Below are 24,598 nucleotides of genomic sequence, written 5' to 3' on the forward strand. Positions count from 1 at the left end.
CACTTTGGTTCTCAGTGGTGTGTTCCAGGGAGCCTGGGAGTCAGTGTCCTCAACATGACATAGGACGTGTTGTTCTTGTGGGTGTGAGGCGAATGGGTGAGGCTCTGGGCCTCTGCAAAATGTCCTCCCTCCCCTGAAGTTTCCCGACTGCCTGGTGTGAAGTGGGGTGTCAAAAGACATACTGTCTGTCTTGACACTTGGCTCACCTACATCTGGAGACACAGTTGCCTTAGGTGGGTAGTGGCGCCTGATATGCAGTGTTGGGCAAGTGCAAGACATGAACCCAGGGCGAGAGCATTTATAACAATGGGGCTCAATGTTCTGGCTTCTCCTCAAATGTGCAGGAGGAGACTGGTGGCCATGGGAGGACCGCATGGAGTTCATGAGCACGCAGCAACAAGTCCATCACTGAGGAGATAGGGGCGCCAGGTGAAGGGCTCTTTAGTTTATTAAACTCCCCCAGCATGTGAGCCACAAATGTTGGGAGGGGCTCATGTGGCGCTTGGACACCTTCAAGAATGCCTCTCAGGACATGCTCTTGGAGGTCTGATGGCAGAAAAACTGTTTTGAAGAGCTGGCAGAATTGGGCCCATGTGATGACATGTGAACTGAGCACTTTAAACCATTTACCGGGCTTTTTTGCAGGGAAACGTGGCAGTTCATGCAGTATCTGTATGTCAGTCAGGTTCAGTGAGGATCTGTAGGTGTTGACAGCCTGCAACTAGTTGATTTGGTCACAGCAGGTGTGAATGGGGTCAAAGTGGCCATGGGGGTTGGATTTGGTTGTTGGGTACCGGGACTATCAGAGTGATTTTTATCAGACTGCTCCCAGCGTTTGAGTATGCTGCGCTGTAGTTCCAGGGAGTCATGCAGACACTCTTGTAGTCTTTCAGCCTCTCACTGCAGGTCCTGAACCTGTTCTTCGAGGCCTGCAGTAGTACGGTGAGGAACAGTGTACCCAGTCAGACATGTAAGGTCCATGTCAGAGTCACAGTCATAGTCATCAGCCTGTGCGTTTGGGTGAATTGCCATTATTTACTAACACTTCAAAACAAATAAATGCTATGAAATTAGCTCTAAAGCTGTCTAGCAGCAAAAGCAAACTAGTTGTCCACACTACAGTCAAATAACAATAGCTCTTGTAAAATACACCTAACACTGTATATGAATTTTACGTACAGCAAAAACAGAAAGTACTCCCCAAAAAAAGGTATGGCAATGTGGGAAAAATGACTGAAAATGTCCTAAAGTCCTACTACAGTAAGGCACAATACAAGCGACTCAAAACTTCAAATACATTTTTCCCAATTTCTTTTTCAATATTTTTTTTTTTTTTTATGGTAAGCAATAGTCACACAGTCCTCTGAGATACTCACACAGTCCAAGTCCAAGAAAGACAAGACAATTCACTTTACAGTGAAATAGTCCACAATCCACGGAGAAAAAAAGGGAGGGGCTTGAACACACTTTATCCAACCGAAGAAGACTTGCTTTAATAGCCCTCTTCAATCCAAACCGAGCATGCAGTGTATCAGGCAGTCAGTAGAAACCGATCCGTTATACTCAGCAAACAGGGAGGGAACGTCAAGTCCACACATCCCACGCTGCGGACACGAGGCAAGCTCCAATACTCCTGACTGCAGTGACGTTAGCTTCAGCAAAAGTTAGCTTCCAACAGGCACACTCGCGTCGGAGAAAAAGGCAAAACACACACTCACGCAGACTCCCACGGTGGAGAAAAGCAGAAAGCAATCCAGTCCGGTCCAGTCTCCTCATTAGCATGGCCAGGCGAGGTCCAGAGAATGATGTTCGGGTGCCAGTTGTAACATGGAGTAGGTGGAAGACCTAGCCACTAGCATAGCTCCAACAGAGAGTAGCGCGGCGGGAGACAAAGTGGAGGAATTTCCACACCGTACATTTATTCAACACAAGTACGGACCTCACGAGGCCAGCTCCCACGGCACCCCTCAACACACATGAGTAACAAAATGTTCGTGGCTCACAGCCTTCACCAACGGTCCACATCGCTGAAATCAAGGAAGTCTAGAAAAAAAAGACAGATGCAAGAGTGACAGCTCCAGTAAGCGTTTTACCCTGTGGCGTTAACTGGTAATGTTCTATGTAGTACTCTGGCTGTGTCCACACACTGTGTGCAACTGTGATGTCACAAAGGAGTGCAAATATCCAACAGTGATGTCACAAAGGAGGTTGAAATCCTTTGTGACATCCAATTGATGTCACAAAGGATTGAGTATATCCAAATGTCATGATACAAAGGACTGGCCAAATCCACCTGTGATGACACAAAGGATTGAGCACATCCAGTAGTGTCGACATAAGGGACTGGACACATCCACTAACAATGTCACAGAGGACTGAAAACACCCATGTGTGAATTCACAAAGGTTTGACCATGTCCAACTGTGATGACACAAAGGAGTGCAATAATCCAACAGTGATGACAAAAAGGACTGCACTAATCCACCGGATGTTACAATGGAATGAGCACATCCAAATGTCATATCACAAAGAACTGGACACAACCAAATGTGATGCCACAAAGTTCAAACATCCAATAGTAATATCACAAAGGACTGGCCAACTCTGACTTTGATGTCACAAAGGAGTACATCCAAATGGCATGATACAAAGTAATAAAACCACCCAAGGGACTGGACACATCTAATTGTGATGGAACAAAGGACTGAAAACATCCGTGTGAATTCACAACAGTTTGAGCATGTCCAACTGTGATGACACAAAGGAGTGCAAATATCCAATAGGGATGTCACAAAGGAGGTTGAAATCCTTCTTTGATGTCGCAAAGGATTGAGCATATCTAAATATCATGATACAAAGGACTGGCCAAATCCACCTGTGATGACACAAACAAGTGCAAACATCCAATAGTGATGTCACAAAGGACTGGCCAAATATGCCTTTGATGTCACAAAGGATTGAGCACATCCAGTAGTGTCGACACAAGGGACTGGACACATCCACTAACAATGTCTCAGAGGACTGAAAACACCCACGTGTGAATTCACAAAGGTTTGACCATGTCCAACTGTGATGACACAAAGGAGTGCAATAATCCAACAGTGATGACAAAAAGGACTGCACTAATCCACCTGTGATGTTACAATGGACCGAACACATCCAGTAGTGACGACAAAAGGGACTGGAAACATCCAATAGGGATGTCACAGAGGAGGCTGAAATCCATCTTTGATGTCACAAAGGATTGAGTATATCCAAATATCATGATACAAAGGACTGCCTTTGATGTCACGGAGGATTGAGCACATCCACATGTCATGATAAAACGACTGGCCAAATCCACCTTCGATGTCACAAATGACTGACCAAATTTAAGTGTGAATTCACAACGGCGTGACCATGTCCACCTGTAATGACAGAAATGACTGCAATAATCTAATTGTGATGACAAAAAGGACTAGCCTAATCCATCTGATTTACCACATCAAATAGTGACGTCAAAAAGGACTTATCTAGGATTCATCACATCCAATAATGATGACACAAAGGAGTGCAAACAGCCAATATTGAAAACACAAAGGTTTGACCACATCTACCTGTAATGCCAGAGAGGACTGAAAACATCCAAGTGTGAATTCATAACAGTTTGACCATGTCCAACTGTGATGATACAAAGGAGTGCAATCATCCAATAGTGATGTCACCAAGGACTGGCCTAATCCACCTGTGATGTCACAATGGATTGAGCACATCCAAATGTCATATCACAAAGGAGTGGACACATCCAACTGTGATGCCACAAAGGAGTGGGTGTATTTTAATTGAACAAAGAGGATGGCATCAAGGTACAAGGAATCCTGTTCTTTAGTTCTGTAAATCCATGAAGTACATTTTGCATTATAATTACACTCATTCATCTATGGTCACCAGGGGGCAGACTGAGGGCAGTTGTGGCTCAGGACGTAGAGCAGGTCATCTATTAATCAGACGTTTGACTCCTGGCTCTTCCAGTTCACATCCCCAAACTGCCCTCGGTTTATCACCAGTGTGTGAATGTGTGTATATGGTTGAAAAAATGCTTATATGGGAGAAGTGCTGTATGAATGGGTCAATGTGGCTTCCATTGTAAAACTCTTTGAGTGATTTATAAGACTAGAGGAGTGCTATACAAGTGCAGATCATTTAACATTTTACCTTTTACTTACTGAAAAACAAGCAGCACTGACATATAGTTTTTATATAGTTTGAAGCTTATGAGTTACCAACGACCTGCCGCTTTACACATCCTGTAGATGTTAGATTCTTTTGGAGTTGTGTTTACACCTACATGCATATATTTGTAACCCCTTCCAAATGAAAAATTGTTATTTGATTCAGAATTTACATATTAAATATTGATTAATACATCTTTAAAATTTGTCAAACTTGTTGCAGGTTTCCTTTTAAATAACAATCATTTGTGGCTAGGTTTTATACTAAAATCAGTAGGAAGATGATGCTAACGTAACAATATCTTCATTTTATTTCTTTAACTTTTATCACAAGAATGTCATAACATTGCAACAACACACCTGTGGATTGACACCTGGTTTTAACTCAGACATCACTGCAGGTTGAAGCCTGAGTCACAGCAATTATCCGCTCTGTTGAAGTGTCTGTGATCCCTACCTACTTCCCAGGTGCTGTTCTGTGTCAGTTTGACCTCTGACCTCCACAATGAAGTTAAAATAAATGGTCCAAAAGGGTAAATACTATGAATGACTGGGCAGATCAAAGAAGAATAAATCAGTAAACAAGAAAAACAACTGAACATTGCTCCTGAACTCAGCCAGCGATGTTCCTTTTTCAACAAGCAGTGACATTCACATTTAACAGTGTGTGCGAGAGACACCAGAGGCACTGCAGCCTAACTAAATCACACTGAAACAGATCTACTGTGACATGCAAATTAATATGTAAATGGAAAATTTTCGAGCCTCACATCCACTCAGCTGAATTAAATATCTGGTTCCAAAGGAGGATGAGTGACTTTTCCTACATGGACCTGGTTATTTCTCTGAAGAAATGCAACGCTGAGAATGAATTATTACATCTATTGGAATCTATTGTAAAGTGGAATATGTAAAACCTGGTCATTACTCTGAGTGTTGTTGGTTTAGGAAGTTTACTTTGTTCAGTAGTTGTAGTCGGAATTATTTTCCAAGGAATACAATGTAAGATGTCAGCATGAAGTATTTGAACAGGAGGCTGTAAAAATCCAGGGATTTAATTTTAAATACAAACTCATATTTGGGTATCTTATGCACATGAAGCTACAAGTTTGCCATTTCACTGACATGACAGGTGGTTCCACAAGAACTTAAGGCATCTAATTCCTGCAGCTCATGTAAATATTATTGATCTGTTTCATGGCGGGAGGTTATTTGAGTATAGCAATGCTATCTTCATGTTCTGTAATAGACAAAAAGTCCTATCTCAGAACAGACTTGGGCTGACTCAAAAGCATTTATTTTATTGTCATTTAAAGAGGCCACAAGACATTTTGGAGAAAAGGCCCCCTGTAAAATGGAGGTAAGACACCTCCAGCACTCCAGTGTTGGCAGTTTGTTGTGAGTCAGTCGGTAATCACTGAAACAGATTGCACTTTCCTTTCACAGCTCAAAAAGACTGAGGGAAGGAGTGAAAAACGAGAGCTGTCAGGGAGATTGTCCTTCTGACTCAAAGCCTGATTCTAATCAGAGAACAACTGTGTGAGCAACAATAACATGTTGCATCTCCATATTCAGGCTCAGCACTAAACAGAGATAAACATTTTGAGACACATTCCCCTCACATCACGTCTCCACGATGGAGAGTATGATTGCATTTGCTTAAAAACAGCCTTGGGAAACGTCTGAATTAAATAAATAATAAACGAAAATACAATAAAAATTAGGAATCAAAATTTGAATGTTTGAATTACCTAGTGATGGACAACATTTCTGCTGGACTTTGGTGGGATTCTGTCCTTCAAAACTCATTATCAAGCCTTTACATACGACAAATAGTTATCGACACAGTATTTCTTCTTGTGACTTATATTTACAGCACCAGACACATTCGCCAGCCCCCACAGATGATTAATCTTAACTGACACTACAACCTTGGAGAGTTTCTCACCAATAGAGGTTGTCAGGATCACTTTACATGTAATGTATGATTTTGTGTCCACTTGGGGGCAGCAGAAAGAAGCAGTGAATACAACACTGACATAAAACACCAACACCTTTAAAGGTGATAGTAAGATGATAACAACTTTTCAAGGTGATGATGTCATTGTTGGCAAATGTGTTAGGAATCAGTCATTATTTACACATCCAGCAGTAATTATCATTTATCTGGAGTCATGTTTGCTGCCAGTTTTCACTCTCTTATCTCTGCTGTTGGTCTTTACCAACCCTTGAGGGAAATATCTGGGTCTTTAGCTGCTAAATGCTCCACGATGTTCACCAGCTAGTTGGTAACTGTGTACGTCTGCCATTTGGTGCTTAGCAAGTATTGTGTACAGTGGAGTTTTAGAGCTTTTGAAAAGGAGGCTTTGTCGTTGCAATCAGTTGCCTGCTGTGGCTGAAAATAACATTATGAGAGCAGTGAGAGAGAACAAAAACACTGAAGTTGCGGGCCGGACAGCTGAACAGTGAGCTGAAACTCATTATAAAGCCCTGTCAAGCTGAGGTGAGCCACAGATTTGGGAGATAATTCTCTTTTAAAGAAAAATAAACCCCCCTCTCAACACTGTCACATTGTTTTCACATTGTCATTTGATACACTGTGACTATGAAAATATGAATTATACCTGCTGTAAAGAATAATTTTGATTAACAACAACATTTGCTGTTTTTGGCCATCATTTCTTTAAGTTATGACGATATCATTCTCACAGTAGCAGTGACATTACTGCTCTAACATAGCTACACAAGGTTGTAAATATGCCACCTTTAGCCAGATTACTTTATTACTTTATTTGGGGGTAAAACTGTGAACACGTCCAAAGTGTCAATAATAATCCATTGAACCAAGGAAAAAAAGGTTGCACACACAAATACGGCAGGTGCGGAAGGTCAAAGTGGAACCAGTCTGCAAACTGTGATAGATGTTTACACTGGACATGAGTATAATCCTCTTCATTTTCTCTTCCAAATAAACCAGGTTTATCTTTTAGTGTTACTTTTTCGTTTGATAATCTAGCAGCCAGATAGGAGAGCTCAAAGATCTTTTTGACTCAATGTGATTTATTAGGATCAACAACACAAAAAAAAACTACAGTATTTTATTTCAGTATTTTGTTCATATTTATGAAGTCAATATATCGGTATATGTTGATGTTAAAACCAGGAGAAGCTTCTCAGACACATAGTTGGAGGAGCATGCAACTCAATTGACCATAATATGAACATGTTCATGGGAATCCCATTTCATATGGAGGGTTTCAATGCGAGATGTTGTTTGGATGTTACAGAATGTAAAGTCATAGTTATGGCTGCAAGCACTGCTGGAAACCTCACCATCATATACGCAGACTGCCACTTAAGTGTCCTTACATGGTGGAAAATGGTTGTAAAATCCAGCTGAATGAATTATTTAGCTGAATGTCTGTATTTATTGTTTGACACAGATGACAACTCCCACTCATCCTGCATCTTTTTCTGCTACAGATTACAGTGTGGAGGTAGGTTCAGTCAGGTTTGTGTCCATTATGGGCTTCCTGTTGGCATTTGTTAATGTACAGTGTTTAGAAGAAGTACTGATTCATGCCATCATTTTGTGCTGGTGCACTCTGCACAGATTGGTGGGGTTGTAATGAATTCATTTTATTTCACTGTAGTTGAAAGGACAGTTTAACAATTTCTATACAAAAAATATTTCAATAGAAAAAATGTTTCAATATATAAAATTACTGTTGTTCATAATTTTCACTACAAACTACAATTCAAAAGTGATAGATGGAATGAACATAGTGATAGTTTTGCTATTCTTAGCAGATTGGAAGTTGTGGATGAAAATGGTTTGCAGCAGAACAAAAACTTTGAGGTTGCTACAGTGTTCCTGGGATCCTGAAGAGCCACAGAACCTTACACCGCAATCCAGCCATTTGTTTTTGAAATGCTGTGTACAAAGTGGACAGTTTGGCTGATGGTGTACAAGAGGAAAGCTCATGGTGAGTTCAAACTAGGAATGTTTTTTCCTCTGCTCTGGGTCAGTTTCATGGTGATCTGCTCAACTGTGTTTTGTCATTTCTTGTGTGAGTGGAAGAGTTGGCCTTCAGGTGGGCAAGAGGAAAATATCAGGGGGTGTTACAAAAAAGAAAAGAAAAAAAATTAAGACTGATCCTCTGTTGACCATTAATGTTCAGGTGGTCCTCACATGGCAGGTTATGAGTCACCATAACCAATAGGCAACTATTGCCAAATATAGAAAAAAAGCAAAATACAACAGTATATTGATAAAACTGTTGGATGGCGGTCAGTGGACAGACCAACTAACCAACAGTGATATCCTTAAGACTAGCTGCTAGCAGGTTAAAAAATATAACATAAAAATGAATATTTTAACTTGAGAGATTGTGTTCTTGGGGTTATGACAGTCAACAGGCACCAACGAAGTCAAACAGGCAGCCAAACACAGCAGACCACTGTTCAGCCCCCAGTTTTTATTGAATTAATTTAAATTAGCCTGTGGAAACAAGCCCCCCGGGCTGCCATGGCGGTAAATGTCAGTCAGCGTGGTGAACAGGAGGTCAGATCATGTCCAGGTGAAGACGCCAGGTGAAGCTAGTATATTTTGATTAATGACTTCATGCTGCTGTGAAACTGGATGGTCAAGGCAGTGAAGGGAGCCACTGTAGCTTCAGCAGTCAGTCAGTGTTTTTTCAAGGGAAACACCACCTTCAGTTAGCTTAACAACACCTTGAGTTTTCTTAAGAACACGTTAAAAACCGTGAAGTTAGCTTTACATCCGGGTTAAGTTAGCTTAACAAATTAGCTTGTTGATAATAGGCCACTGTGTTTTTGTGAGACTCAGCTAGCAACTTAGTGATCTAGCAGCCTCGGGGGGTGGATTTCTGGACTTTTTGACAGACTCGGAAGAGAAGCTGAGGCTACTATGGACCTGAGCCCAGGTAGAGACAAAAGAGGAAAGAGTTGGAACATGTGAGCACAGGAGGAAGTTGGACAGTTAAATGGAAACATCCATAGTGGAAGACTTGAGGCCCATGGGGGAATGTGACGTGGTTTTTGGACATCTTTCCATCGTGAAGGACAGTCAGGGGACTCCAGATATGAGGTAAGTGAGTCAAACACACCCTGACCTCTCTTCTTGCAGTGGGTAAATACATTTTACTCAATTGTCTGAATGTGGCCGTTGCTGTAGTTGAGGCTAACGTTACTCAGGTTTATCTTTGTGTGTGCTGTTTACATACAGACACCATGGACAGGGTCTATTTACAGTTCCCCATTTTATATTAATAACTGTCAAGTCACACATGATTGGTCATGGTACCATTTGATGTTACTTATTTACTTACTCACACCACCATATTTCTGAGAGAGATAGTTTGTAGTTACTTTTAATTCAGCCAAAGCATATGATGCAACATTTACCTACAAGTAATTAACATTACCTCGATCTTGATGACATTAATATGCAGTTCATCTGTATTTCCATAGGTAAAAATATGTCAATAATTTATATGATTAATATAACACACTGTAACTATCCCTTATGCATATTGAGTACTTGTGTTTTTAATATTTTAGATCCATGTACTTAAAAGATCTCCTCTTAAAGTTTATTGAGGATGCAATTAAGGGACAGGTGTAAATCACATATCTGTATGATATGCATTATTTGATTTTCATTTGACTCCTCTATTAGCTTGTACCGTTGGCACAATTGCCGTGTTAAACTCCTACTGCACTTAAATACATATTTATTTACTCATTATTTGTTGGACAATTCATGTTAATGAACATCAGTATGAAATACACAATGTAAACTTGCTCAACTGTAGCACAAATGCTACTTTACATCTGACAGCCCTGTCAGGGACCATGTAGTATTCTGTAGTATACTGTTCTTACATCCCAGTCCACTCCTGGATAAACCTAATTGTTTTTCTGCTATAAGCGACTATAAGGAATTCCTATTTTTAATGACTGCAAGCATGATATGTGATGTCTCTGAGAGGTCTCAGCAGTGTTAGGAAACCACACTTTAATGAAATATGTAAAGACGGGGTACTTAAGAGATCTGCAATTATTAAAAAGTCCATCAAACTTTGGAGGTGGTGAATTTTTTATCTTACTACAACAACAACAAAAGAAAAAAAACAGTTGCAAGAAAGAACCTCTGTCAAAAAGGGCGTGACATCACTTAGTGCAACCACTACACTTTAGTGGTAGCCATGTTTAAACAATGCTTTTCTATGTGTATGTATAAAAAAGTAGACATTTCTGTCGTTCTGCACAACCAATTTATTTTCTATTTTTATCATTTTTGCACGGTTTGGTCAGTATGTTAGCTTTAATTGTGCTACAGTATACGTTATATTTGAATATCATTGATATCGATCTTTCAGCTCATTCTTTCTTGCTTCGTTATTCAGTATTACCCTTACCGTGATACTGACTTTGTCAGAAGCTATTCTCATTTTCCCTTGCGTCTTCTGCATATATTCATCTGAATGTAGCAGAGCTTGTTTTTCTCAATTTGCTACCCTTCATTCTTGTATAGTATGAACAGTAACAAAAACAACTTCCACCTGAGTGATCCACCACAGCAAAATCTGAGCCTAAATTTGGGTGTGTCACTGTTTGTGTGGGTTATTTTATTGTGCTTGAGTTTTTTTTACATCAGTGCGCACATTACGTTATGCTCTACTTGCTGTCAATCACCTGATACCCACAGGAAGAAATGGAAGTCTGTGGAAGCATGTGGACTTAACACATTCTTGTCTTCTTATCTGGGACACAGTTGTTAGCTGGGAAAGCAGTGAATTTTAAACTAGGATTAAAACAAAAAGTTTATGGTTTTTAAAGCAATGATATGTAACTTTTCCAAAAATGACTGGACCTATGTTATATATTTTTTGAGTTCTGTATTTACATGTTACATGTTTCTATTTTAATCTAGGTAATGGTGTGTTTCATTTGGTTGGCTGTCAGTGATGTTACATCTCCTGTGCACATGCATCAGCATTTTGGCTGCCTGCCAGGAGCTCAAAATGGACTTTTATCTAGTTTTAAGTCACATGTTTAAGGTACACATTTTTCACCTTGGTTGTTTTCAACTATGTATGTGCATGTGTGTGTTTTAACCGGATGAAGGATCAATGATTTGGAGAGGAGGAGAACTCCTGAAAAAGACCTCCTGTATGACACACTGGGGGAATCCAAACCTGGAGAAGCTGACGGCAATGGTGGTGAAGACAATTCCCATGTTCCTAAATGCCGTCTTTTGTTATTGTTTTGTTTGCATTAGATCATTGTATAAATTAAGATAATTGTACTTGTAATTGTATTTGAAAGCAAACACCTACAGGCACTGGTGAGAAGCCAGTGTTAGAACCTCCATGGTACACTGAGTGGCAAATAAGTGAAGAAAGACACGCCCATAGGTCAAGCTCTGTGGGTACCACTGGCTACACAAATCTTATAATAGCTGATTAATTGCTGAGAAATGCATGTTAACATTTACAAACGTACCTCAGGTTATTTAGTCTTAGCTTGCTGTAGTTACTTTTGCAAAGCCTGCAGCTGCTCCACTGACAGTGAAGGGCACTCTGACTTTTGGGACTCAGAAGGTTTATTTGAGGTTTTTTACACTTGACTGAGCTTTATTTCCTTGTTCCACACTGTATGCCATGCTGCTTCAGTACACAGTGTGGTGTTTACTGTCGATTGTAAGTCAGATTCTGTCCTCTTGAGCAGCATGTGAGACCCTGGTGTTCTGACAGTATATTCATATGTTACATACATACTGTAATTTCTGTGTTTTCATATTTATATGTAAAATATTACAATATTTCTTATTATGATGAATGCAAAAGGCATGTATGTCATATATGGCCAGTGAAAACAATTTCTTTTTAATCAAATGTATCCATGTTCCCAGAAAATTACATAGGGAGATGTCACAGCACCTTTTAGGCCCACACGGAAGTGCACACTGACAGTAAAATGTGTCAGAATTAGCAACTCTTAGAGCAGGAAAGCAGGAAAACTATACTGCATATCCATTTAATTAGAGAACAGACTGATTTGGCAAGTGTGTCAAAGTGATATTTCAAAGGGAGCACACTAAAAGACAGAACTTCTAGGAGGGAAGGTACTGTGAGGAAGAAGAGAGCAGGAGAGATGTGCGTGATGCCTCGGGGAGAGAGAGGTAGAGAGATGGTCAGAACGTTAGTGAGAGATTGAGAAAGCAGAGTAGACACAGAGCCAGAGGAAACCAATTAGGACAGTGATGGGCACTTAAATCAGGCTGTTATTCAATACTGCACAGTCTGTGTGGGAGTATTACAGTTCCCTGAAGGTTGATGGAGTATTTCTTGTCTCTGGTTGACAACGGCTTAAAAGGGGGATAATACTGATTTTTAGCTTTGTGTGTTACTCTTGTGCTCCAAGAAAACGGTCTGTATTAGTGAACATTTTCTGCAGCCTCTCACAGCCAGAAACAAGAACAAAGCTTGTCCTGCCTTCTAAGCTGTAATATGACACCTTCTGTTTATATCCGCTCTGTACAAACACATTTTTAGAAGATTAGCTCTACAATAAAACACTTTTTGAATTGTAAAATGCTTCCGTTTAGCCCTATTTAATCATAAAATACAACAATGGTGGCCATATTGTCAGTATTTGAGCACAAAATGTGCTGCTGCTGTATTTGTTTTCAGCAAGCCCTCCATTATTTAAAGCTGCATTAATGCTTTTTTTTTTTTCAGTAGAGCGAGCTGAAAACACAACATCTGACAGATTATCACCTTATAGAATTATGATGTTAGCAAACAAATGCCTGTTTACACATTTAGCAGACACACAAGGTTCTGTTGAACTGATGGGAACAGCAGACACTAATGCAGTACATTTTACAGTTTGGTACAGCATTTCACCTATTAGAGTAAACACTTTAACACAGTGAGATTCAGACATCATATTGTATAGATTTGATCACCAGACAACATTTACTTTACTGCTCCCTGTGGGGAAATTTCCTTGTCATGCAGTAGCTTAAAATAAAAGGCATCCACACATATCAAGAGCAAAACAACCACAGCAAATATGATCTACTACGCAGTTAACAAATTAACTGCTTGCACTTGTTATCCATTAATTATACAAAGGAAGTCAGTGGAGGAGTTTTAGTCTGGAAACTGATGCAATGTGATAGGAGACTTTTAAAGAAAGTGCTGGTTCATGCTCACAAAAACTGATTTAGACTGTTCAATGCAAACAATAACCTGGATTAATTTAAGAACAGAGGTGTTTACTCATTTTAATACCCATATTGAGAAGATGAATTTAAGAGTATCTACTGAAACTGAGACAAAGACAATGAATGCCATACACAAACTGCCAGCTCTGCGTTTCTCTCAGCTAATAGAATAAACTCTGATATGTTGCAGTTGTAATTACCTCGAACGCAGTTTTTTCCCTTGACTACCACACTGCACCCTCTTGTGATAATACGTCTAATCCAAATTCAAACTCATATCAGATTTAATATTTACTGCCATTAAAGCTGATGCACCTAATTAAACGTGTGGGGCATTCAGTCTTTGTTTGTTCTGCTGGCACTTAAATCCCTGTACATAAACACATCCTCGAACACACACACAAGCCCTAGTCCTCCTGCCTCTAGAGACCTAATAGAATTACTGAATGTAAATAACAAGGTATGAAGAGGGAAGGCTTTATGTCCATTCACCTTAGATCTGTGAGGGAGGACGCTATGAAATGGGCAAATCTCTGGGATGGAACACAGCCAGCGTCGGTTTTTATGCTTAAATGACTTGTGTTTGTGGACCTGCCTCGCACACGACCCCGTCAGATTGATCTGTTAATGGAGCCAAAACAGAACGAAGCTGGGGCCAGTTGCCCTATTTCGGAAAGACATCTTCATTTCTATTGATTTGATCAGAGAGTCTGCCAAGAGCTTTCTGTATCCCCTGTCATGCATTGTTAGTCTTGTCCTCAACAGACCTATATTTGTGCGCTGGGCACTCTATTGCATGGTTAGTGTACAGTGATCAGCAGTTGGGAAACCGCAGAGACTGAGGCAGGAAATTCATCCATCTTGGCACTCAGATGTGCAGTAGTTGCTTTGTTAGCAGACAGCTTCTCACAGACACACAGATACCCAGACACACACACGAATCATCAGCTTCAGTTTCCATAATCTAAGTTAAAAATAGCCTGTCAGCAGCTGAACAAGTAGCATGAGCCCAGCCATAGAAGATACAAAGACATTAAGCAGTGATGGAGTTAAGGTAAATGCAAATAACATTCAGTGGTGTTGCCTTTATTCACACTGCAGCCATTTTATAATTTATCATACCTGGCATGCAGGGAAGGATTCGCCCAAATTACTATTCAGTGATGTGCAGACCTTGGGGCCATTTTGGTCAGGATGGTAAATCAAAGGCTACAACAATTCACCTGAAGGCACCGTCCATGGTGCAAAGATCACGCCTACTACCTGGTTTGACATTACATTTTTATTAACAAGCAATACTGTTTGTAATGTGGGTTCCAGATATTCCTCAGCACCTTATGTTAGCATGGTTAACCTTTTGTTGAAGCTGAATATCGTACTCTGTAAACTATGTTTATGAGGTAATCAATCTCAGGTTGTGGTAGCGTTATGATCACACTATAATAGGGTTTATGATTCCAGCCACTGATGAGTCCAACAGTGCTGCACAGACAGATCAGACATGGTAATCCCGCTGGGCAAAGCCATCATTATTTCCATTTTAATGGCCATTATTGTCATTGTCAAGGTTACAGCTGCAGCTATGCTTGCTGACATTTTGTGTTTGTGAGGTGTAGATGATGCATATTCTCCCTCCACTGCACACGGTTATTGGATTCCCCAACCATATTTATGTTTTTAATCCCCTGCGACAAGTCACCAGAGGGAACACACACATATAACCAGTCATATCTGCTGCTTCGTCCAGTGAGAATCTGCAACATTTTACCCTCAAATATATAGAGCATTACAGCTGGAAGCCTTGAGATAAATAGCTATATGAGTTTGTCTTGACTTCCTGAAAATTAGATATACTCTCAGTTAATTCTAAATGGCCTTGAGTAAGGCTGTTTCGCATCGCAGGAATGATTGCTGTCACTATGTGTAACTGTTAACTGCACAGCACTTGAATTGATAAACTTTAGATATGAGGGTTTTAAATAATCACACATCTGGAAATTGAAAGCCTATAACTGTTACTCCTCAGGGCTTCTTTTGCTCCTGACCTGCAAAGCTTTGTTTCACAGAGTGTTGATACTGGCGGGCACCTTGTAAAAAGGTGGAAGAAATGGAAATATTCGAATGACAGACTCTAAATCTGAAAGTTGCACTGAAATGCTGTTTGTAGGATAATCCAAATAACACAGCTATGTATGGCTGATATAATTTTTATTGATTTATTGCTTAATTTAAAGCTACACCACGCAAATTCATACACACCAGAGGTAACTACATTTCTAGCAACAGGCAGAGTTACAGCTTTCTTTATGGAAAAAAAACAACTTGCTTCTTTTAAGGAAGCAGTTTCTCTCTCTACTTTTAATTTTTACCACTTCTTGGGCATAGAATTGATTTCCTGCCAGTGCCCATGGAATTAAATTTGGACAAAAGGAGTCAATCTATATAGTTTAAATCAATAGGGATAAAGCACTATTGTGTGTTGCAGTGTTTCTTTATAATTTGTGCTGATACATTTTTTCATACAAATATCTTTTCCTACACTACTTAAATTCTTAATTTAACTGTGTTAAAAAGTGGAAAAATAGTAGGGAAATTTGATAGTATGTTAGAGTATAGCAACTCAGTATGGATAAAAAAAATGCAAACACCACATACAGTGTACGGTGCTTATGCATTTATTCAACTATGGCATGTTTGAACCCTACAATAGCTCATGAATGAATAAGAGTAGTGCTCTCTCCTTTTTTTGATCCATTCAAGAAGACAAGCCTTACAAATTAATATCATGTTAGGTTTGCTTTATGTCATGTGGACATATAAATGTCTGTATAGAAGTTGTCTACAGTTGGAAGGTCATGAATTGTTGATAGACTTGTAGATTAATTATGATGCAGTCTGGCCCTGGAACAGTCTGCTGCAATGGGGAGTATATGGAGATATTTTATGGATAATCATCAATCATCACTTTCATGAATCATCAAGTTCATTGAAGCGTTGCAGTTATGAGCAACAACACATCTGAGTGACACTGCACTGACACCTTCATATCATTGCCCGTGTACGGTCACATCTGCTTCAGGAAACGTTCCTGTAGAAAGTATCATTATATCTGCTGTGTTCAGGTGTGCAGCTTCTGTGTTGCAGTTTAAAACATGTTGTCACATCGATAGATGTTGAGCTTTTAATAGGGTATCTGCGTGGCTCTCAGCCAGTGGGCAGCTGGCAGCCAAAGGAGTTGTGTGCACGATGAGGTCGATGTGAGTACAAAAACAGATGGTAAACCAAGCACCGTGATTCATACCAGCAAAATTTTAAAGGTATGTGATAAAGATTGTTATTAGGAAGAGCATATGTCATTTCCTACTGGGAATGCAAATGCTGAGAAAATGAAGAATTTTTAAAAAAGTGTATAAAATGCAGTATAAGCAAAAACCTCCTGAGTCACATAAATGAACAAAATCTACCCTCATTTAAGAGCCAAACAGATGTTTTTCTTTTTTTTATGTTTACCATCCTGTAGGTCAGCAGTGGTTTCACTAGCCTCCGGTGACTGATTAAAGATGCACTGCAGAATATCTGCAATCTATATCACAACTTTGTGTCTATAAAGCCAAAATGACTGATTTCTATGTCTTTTTGAAATTCTCTTTTTTATGTGCAGACTCATATGCTTCAGTGGGCACCTGTTTTAACTCCGCTGGCAAGAACACTTCCACAGTGCTGCATCCTGCTCCCGGCGCTGCTGGCAAAATGAAAGTAAAGCTACTTTCTTTGATGTAGATGTTGAGGCCTGTGATCTTACTTAAACTAATTAATTAATGACATTCAAAGCCTTTCAGTCATCATCCTGGCAGGTTTACTTATAGCCAAACCACGTTTGTAGTGTAATGATGAGCAGCTCTGGTTTTCACTTGACATTGCCTGTCTGACTTTTTCCCCCGTTTTCCTTCCGTCTCTGTCTGTCCTTCAGTTCCAGTAGCTGAACCACAACTCATGCAGCAAGTTGCTTGCTTTGCCCTCTGGTTTAGCGGCTGTCTTAATGTCCACATGTCGTACATGTCCTAGAAAACTGACCACACTTCAATCAGACTCCTGTGAGCCCCCATGCTTAGTTTTCTGCCTTTTTTGTGGGGTTGTGAGGGGAAAGACGGGGCAGCTGTTGTTGACTGGGTAGATGAGACCTAGATTCAATGTGGCTCTACTCTGTCAAACCTGCCAGGCAAGGGAGATGGACTCTTACCGCAGCAGAAGTGGCATCCAGCGAGGGTGACGAGCTGGAGCGGATAGCAGACTGACAGCTGTCATCAATCACTTGCCCCGCCAGCCAGATGCAGGTTGACAGGAGGGGGCAAGTTGGCTGGAATGGCGATTCACACACAGTTTACCGGAGATGTCTTTTTGCCAGCCAGTCTCTGGTGGAATGCTGTCTGTCATTAATCCGTCTGACCATCTATCAATCAATTACTTTTCCAGGGTCAAGCCTGTATGTGACATGCTCCATTTCACTGTGATGTTACGGAGCCGTGGTGCTGCTTCATTGATATTTTCTGAGCCAACAGGCTGCATTTGCCTGAGGAAGAAAAACTGCACATCTAGAGCCAACATCACATCACCTGCTTGACTCCACACATAAAGACAGCCCGTTATGCTTTAACAGAGGAAAACTTTGAGAAAATTTCAAAAATTTCATAAATTCAAAAGTTTCTCAAACAATTCTCAAGCTCCCACCCGGAGAATTTCAAGACAAGGCGGCAAAAACGTGAAGAATGGATTACAAAAGGCAAGTGAAGAGGATAGACTGAGACGACCAGAGGCTAAATAATGCCAGTCTGGGGCAGCTGGATAGACAGGAGGAGATACTGCTTTGTCTCTCAGGAGTTTCCATTGGTTGAAGCTCACTGATGCTGAACACTCCAGACAGCTCGAGCTAACTCTTAACAAATCTTGTTTTCGCAGCCTCCACTATATAGGTAATTCTTTCATTTCCCCAGACGACATGTATTCTTGTTTGCAGTCTGGCAAACGGAGCAATGAAATAAATGCATCCAGGGCATGAGAATATTCCATGCGAAGGCCTACAATGTGCAGTCCAAAGCAAAGATGCATGGTAAACATTCATAATTGAACATTTTAATATCATAGAACATCCAGAAAACATTCTTTAATATTTAATCATATAGTTTAGACCTACTTAACTGTGTGCACTGTGTAGCACATCAAAGCCTCATTCCCTTGTGCACTGTGTCTGCACACTTGTTTGTTTTAACCCACACAATAAACAAGTTGTTTTCTTATGATGGTCATACTAATCAGGGCAGTCGCAAGACAAGTTTTAGAGCAGGCTACTGCATGATTTCATGTTTATGATCTTGCTATGCTTCGCTCCCTGTAGCACAACCTCTGTAACATCTATGTGTATATATTGTGAGGTAAAGAATTGTTGCACTAAACATGACACTGCTTATTTACAAGCTTGTCTCATCCCATGAGACTGTAATGCAAACAATCCTGCACACTACAGGTGCTTAATAAGGTCGTGTCTGTTCAAGATAGTCGCAAATGTGCTGCTGATTACTTTGCCTTTCTTGCTTGAGGTTTGAAATGGTGTGAAAATCCATGTCAGTAAAACTGCCAGATGATAACCTCAGGGCTCCTTACCCACAAACCCTTACTAAACTCAGATTTACCACACCAGGCCTCGTTTGCTCCATGCTTTCTTCAGTGGGTTAGTGGAATAATGCATGGCATTAACACTCACTCCATGGTGCTATAGTGAAACAACATCTCATTCAGAGGGCATTGGAGCCTGCAGTTTACCTGAGGAGAAGAAGGTCAACTTCCATTTTACAAGTTGGGGGTGTATATATCAGGTTTAAGTGTCACAAAACACTGAGGTGACAAGCTCTTTGGGATGTGATCAAGTGCAAATATGATTGGAGTGCAGTGGAGCAGTGACGGTGCTGCCTCTGGGATGGGCTTTGATTATGCCAGGAGCTGGCTGCTAAATCAATAGACCTTGACACTATTGCTGTCTGCACAACAAACACCCGAGCTTCCATGTACCTTTCTTGTATGGAAGCAGCCGACAATCTGTCTAAACTGACTCTCAGTGTCAGTGTCTATCTATTTGTACCATCAAATGTTTCATTTTCATGAGTTTGAATTCCGTTTGGTCATTTCGGCACAGGGAGCTGGTGACCAAGTCTTTTTCATCTTAAATGTAGCATCTACTGAAGTGGGGCATGCACTGATGAAAGAAACAGGCTTGAAATGTGCTGTGATTCTGCACAGGTGCTCAGCCATGACCAGGCTCATCAGGTGCCGTGGTGTGTTTGAGGAAAATTTTAATAACGCTGCCTCTTCACAGCTGAATGGCAACTTTGGAGGCCCTTGGGCAAAACGGTGCAGAAAACAGAACGGCAGAGATCTTTATTACTTTGTCCTGAGGGCAATTAGATATAGTGACTATCTTTTTCATTGGCGCAGTTGAAATTGTGCTTTTGACAGAAAAAGACAAAAGACAATCTGATACTTGCCTGAAAAGAATTGAAGGACTGTTCTGCAGAAACATCGAGACCGCACCTTGTTTGGTGTTCTGAGTAGGAAATTCAGTTTTTACAATCTGCTCCTTATTTTTCATAATTTTGACCGTTATTCCTGTAAGTCATTATAATACCTAACTCACCATGGGAATTGCTCAGATATTGGGGGTGCTGTGATGTTGCTACAGTGTCCTGTCGTCCAGTTGGACAACATAGCTGCATCACTGCATCTCCAGATATCAACTCAGTGATGTCTGATGTCTGGATCAAGTTTTTTTGGTCTCGTCCTTCTATAAATGTAACTGTTTGTACATTCTGAGTATGATCTAAAGCTTACAACTAAATGTGGGTTACATACTGTATGTATCTGACACAGTTTTTTTTTTCATGAGCATCTTGATCCAAATACTGAGGGGCCTGGTTCAAATCTGTTAAATTGATAAACTTGAATTATTAATATGATAGGACCAAAAGTTTGAAGACTTAGACACGCCTTCTTAAAAGTCAATTACTTTTGTTTATTGTTTTTTGTTTTTTCTATGAAAATCAAATCAGGGATACACTGTAAAGGTTAACAAACAATATATACAGTGCACTACAACCCTGCCCCTTTCCGTGTTCAAACCTTTTATAAAGAACGACGAGGCGGAAAAAAGGCCCAACATTCCTGCCTTGAGAGGGATACGTCAACAAACTTCCAGCCTGCCCCTGTTTTGCACTGACGAGCAAATCTCACTTTGTTGTGTGACTGCTGCATAACTGGGACATTGCTTCTCCTTGAAGTGATGTGACGCGATGCACAAGAAAAAACAGACATGTTCCTCCGTCGGGGTTGTTGGAACTACACAGTCAATTTGGTTGGACAGTGTTGCTGCAGAGTGGAGGGTCTTTCCTCAATGCCTTGCAAACAAGCCAGTGTAATTTTTAGCCTGTGATGAAGTTACTCATGGATTTAACATTAATTAGTGACAACTGATATGGTTTGCCACTGGCATCATTTTTCATTTTAACCAGTAACAGTGATGGACAGCACCAGAGGCTGCTACCTGAATGTTTAGTACACTGCTCTCTGTGAGTCTGCACTTAGTGAATCTGTGAAACGTTGTTTTGCAAATCGTGGCATCAGAACTTCGGATCATTTGCATAGTCAATATGCACATTCACAAACACTGGTGTGAGAGTATAAGGCTGCACTGCAGAGCCCCGCTGCTGTAAAGGAGAGCAGCGATGCAACACTACACATAGTACAGTTACGAAAGGACTGGATTGTGATCTGCTTTATTTTATTCTTTATGCCCAGATCAGCCATGAAGCTGACTGTTTTTCAATTGTGTTTCACTTGATTCTTGCACATAAAAAGGAAAATAAATTCACAAGGCAAATAAAAAGAATACATTTGATAAAATGTTTTTTATATGAGGAAAAATGTGTTTAAATAACATATCAACATCATAGTTTCGCTCTGCAACAGACATTTTTCAGCGATACAGATTTTCAGAAATGGTGCAGAGGTAGGAGAAGTAAGTGTTGTCTACCCGGGGGTGAAAATAAAAGGAAGCAGAAAGCAATTAAGACAAGGAGAAGAATTTCAGTGTCTCTTAGCCTGGCGTTGCTTCTCTTTTCTACTTCCACCTCTTCTGTTCCTATTTCACTGACAAATGAGGTTTAGCAATTCAATTTTCACTTAAGTCTCTTCAATTTCAGCTGTGCTTCCCCTATGTTGTTGTGGGTGTTGTGCATATTTGTGTTGTGTGTTTGTGTGTATGAGAGATTTCTGCAGCATACCTGCTGCTTCCTGAGATCTTTTTACTGAGTCCATGAGCACAAAGATTAACTGCAGTAGCAAAGAATTTTAACTTGATATTCCTGCATTTGCCAGGTGCCTTTAGATTTGTGAGGAGCTTCTTTTTTTTGAGGAAAATACGTTCTTTTGTTTACACAGTTGAATCCTTTAAGAGTTGTATGCCCTGCAGAACGTTGTCTATAACAGTATTTTCAAATTTGCTGTGGGGTACAGGCGGTTTTCATGAATTATAATTATAAGCAGTGCCATCCACACGGCTATGCTATCATGATGGTGAATTTCTGTTTAACAGTTGATTTCAGTCTAAGTCTGCCAAGTGGTGAGATTTGTGGGTGGATTCTTTGGGCCTAGTTGTGGAGCTCATAGTCGTAAAACTACAGGCACATTGTGTGAGAACTGTGAATAACAAGTTGTCATTTCTGCCTTTTTTTTTTACTGGCAATATCTCCTCTCCTTCATGGCGCTATTTTATAGAATGAGCGGCTCCACCGTGTTTAACGCATCATTTCCCTCCTCATTGTGAGTGTGGAGAGGAGAGCAGGATGATGGGTGAGTGGGGAAGGGGCCCAATGTCCTTGCATTTTATTGTCCCTCTCTCGTCCTTCCAGCATGGCTGGTCAGAGCAGTGCCCAGGGTATTACAAATAAGCAAATGCCCTTTTCATGCTGACACTCAACTGGCATGAGTCTTTCATTTCCTATATGACCAAAAGACAGATGGGGTCCACAGCATTTTTAGTATTTCATCATGAGGAGGTGGCTCTGAGGGATAAGCAGTCTGGGATTCAACAAGAATTTATAAAATCGAGGGTGCAGAACAAGATGTAGTTACAGGAGAGCAGTAATTAAATACAACTTCACGCCGTTTTAGCGAAGGAAAAATCACAAGGCTGCTTGGCCAGGTCTGCCTCAAGATCACAGCAAATCATCTTCACTCAGCCCGATCAAAAGCTGGTACTTGAAAACTTAACCGTGCCCTCTCCAGTGGCTATATTTAGTATTTAGACACCATCTCCATTGAACTTCTGAACCCTCCTTGAACTAGAGTTTGAAGTGGGTTTCTTGCCTTCAATGAACCATAACTAACTGGTTTTACATTTCACTTTAATTACAGATTGTTAATACGCAACTGCCTCAAATTGTTCATAGCTGGGTAATTTTAATTTTGCCTTCCTAAATTGATTTATTTAAGCGTAATGAAAGTGTTATCTTTTGAATGCACCATCATCACTATGGCATCTCATTATGGCCACACATCAGTGCAGACCAGCAGCCTTTTCTGGGCAGCAAATGTAGCAAGTCAAGAAGAAAACCTGTAACATCTCAATATAAATATGTCCTTTTTCCTGCAATCCCAATACATGCTCTCAGCAGGTTTACAGTCATGGTGTGCTGGAAAAAAACCCCATAAAGTATAACCGTATTAACTTAAAAGGCTGTAAACTCAAGCACAAATCAGTTGTTAACTATACTATTAATTACAACATTAACAACCACAGGGTTGAGTGTTGTTTACATAGGTGGAGCTTAATTTGTCAGTTTAATTACACACAGTTCTCTTAATGAAGTTCTGTTACCTAGTGATCAGTTTGTCATCTGCATTGCATTTTATTTGTTTACACAAATATGTTATTCATTAAAATGCTTACTGAGAACTGCCACTGTAGAAACAGAATATTGACTGAAAAAAATATTAAAGAGTTTAATACATCATGACAGAAACCACTAATGTCTAGTTATGAGTTCTTGTATTTCATGGACCCTGAATAGGACTTGGTAACAATGGTGACAAAAGAACGACATACTGTATGTTGCACAGTATAAAGGAATTACCAGACATTGTCTGCCCTTAGCAAAATGATAGAGGCAAACTGAAGGCCAGGCGTCTGCGTCTTAATCTGAGTTAATCAGTGTCACTTCATCATGGCGAGGACGGCTAAGTCATCCTGAACACTCCTATCGACTTTCCATTTCCCTCCTTCCCCTCTCTCCCTCCAGTATGACAGACAACTGTGACCTAGTACATAAGGCAGTTTAATGGTCTTCAGTAAGATTAGACTGAAAAACACAGGCCATATGTTCTGTCAGTTTGCTTATGTGAGGCGAGAGCTGGTCAGTGTGATGCAGACTTTTTGTTTTAAATGTGGAAAAGTAAAGGGGTTTGAATACTGTCTGAAGCCACTGTATGTGGTTATATAGTTTATAAATGGGCTACATGAGGAATATGCGATTTATCAAGACCTTTGTTTTTGTTTCAATTTTTAAAAACATTGCAGACAAATGTTTTGTACTGAGGGAATAGACTCACTTTTTCAAGGTTTAGTTTCCGTGACGGTTGAATATTTCAGATACACAGGGAATGTCTTACAAGGCACAAGGTGAAAATAGACACAAACCTATTTGATATCTCTTAAGAAATGAATTCCCCAAAAAAATACATCTGAAAGGAAGTGTCAGTGTGCTTTGGTCAGCTGTTTTGCTGATTCTATGAAATACTATTGAATTGAATGCATCAGCCCACCAAAAACGCTGTGTGTTCTGGGTCAGCTGCACTGTAAATGTCTTCAGGAAAATAACCCCATCAGAAATCCAGTGGCTTGTGTCAAGCAGTCAGCTGACACCTTTGATACAGTACAGCTCAGCCTCGCTGGCGTCATGGTGGAATTGCTTTTAGTGAAGCTGAGATTTTGAAGGCTACTTTGTATTGAGATGTTTTTCCTCCTGCTTGGTTCCCACCCTCTCTGACAGCAGACACATTGATAAAGACAGACAGATGGAGAGAC

General features: G+C 40.3%; 1 long non-coding RNA gene across 1 annotated transcript; it reads left to right on the forward strand.

Annotated features, from left to right (window-relative positions):
• Positions 1-24,598, forward strand: LOC139629859 (uncharacterized). The gene is made up of 3 exons (XR_011693063.1): positions 1-9,321; positions 17,132-17,226; positions 17,441-24,598. It is a non-coding gene; the product is annotated as an uncharacterized lncRNA (long non-coding RNA).

This window comes from Trachinotus anak, unplaced genomic scaffold (assembly GCF_046630095.1).
Source record: "Trachinotus anak isolate AG129_WGS33_773 ecotype Australia unplaced genomic scaffold, CSIRO_AGI_Tana_v1 ptg000002l, whole genome shotgun sequence".
Lineage (NCBI taxonomy): Eukaryota > Metazoa > Chordata > Actinopteri > Carangiformes > Carangidae > Trachinotus > Trachinotus anak.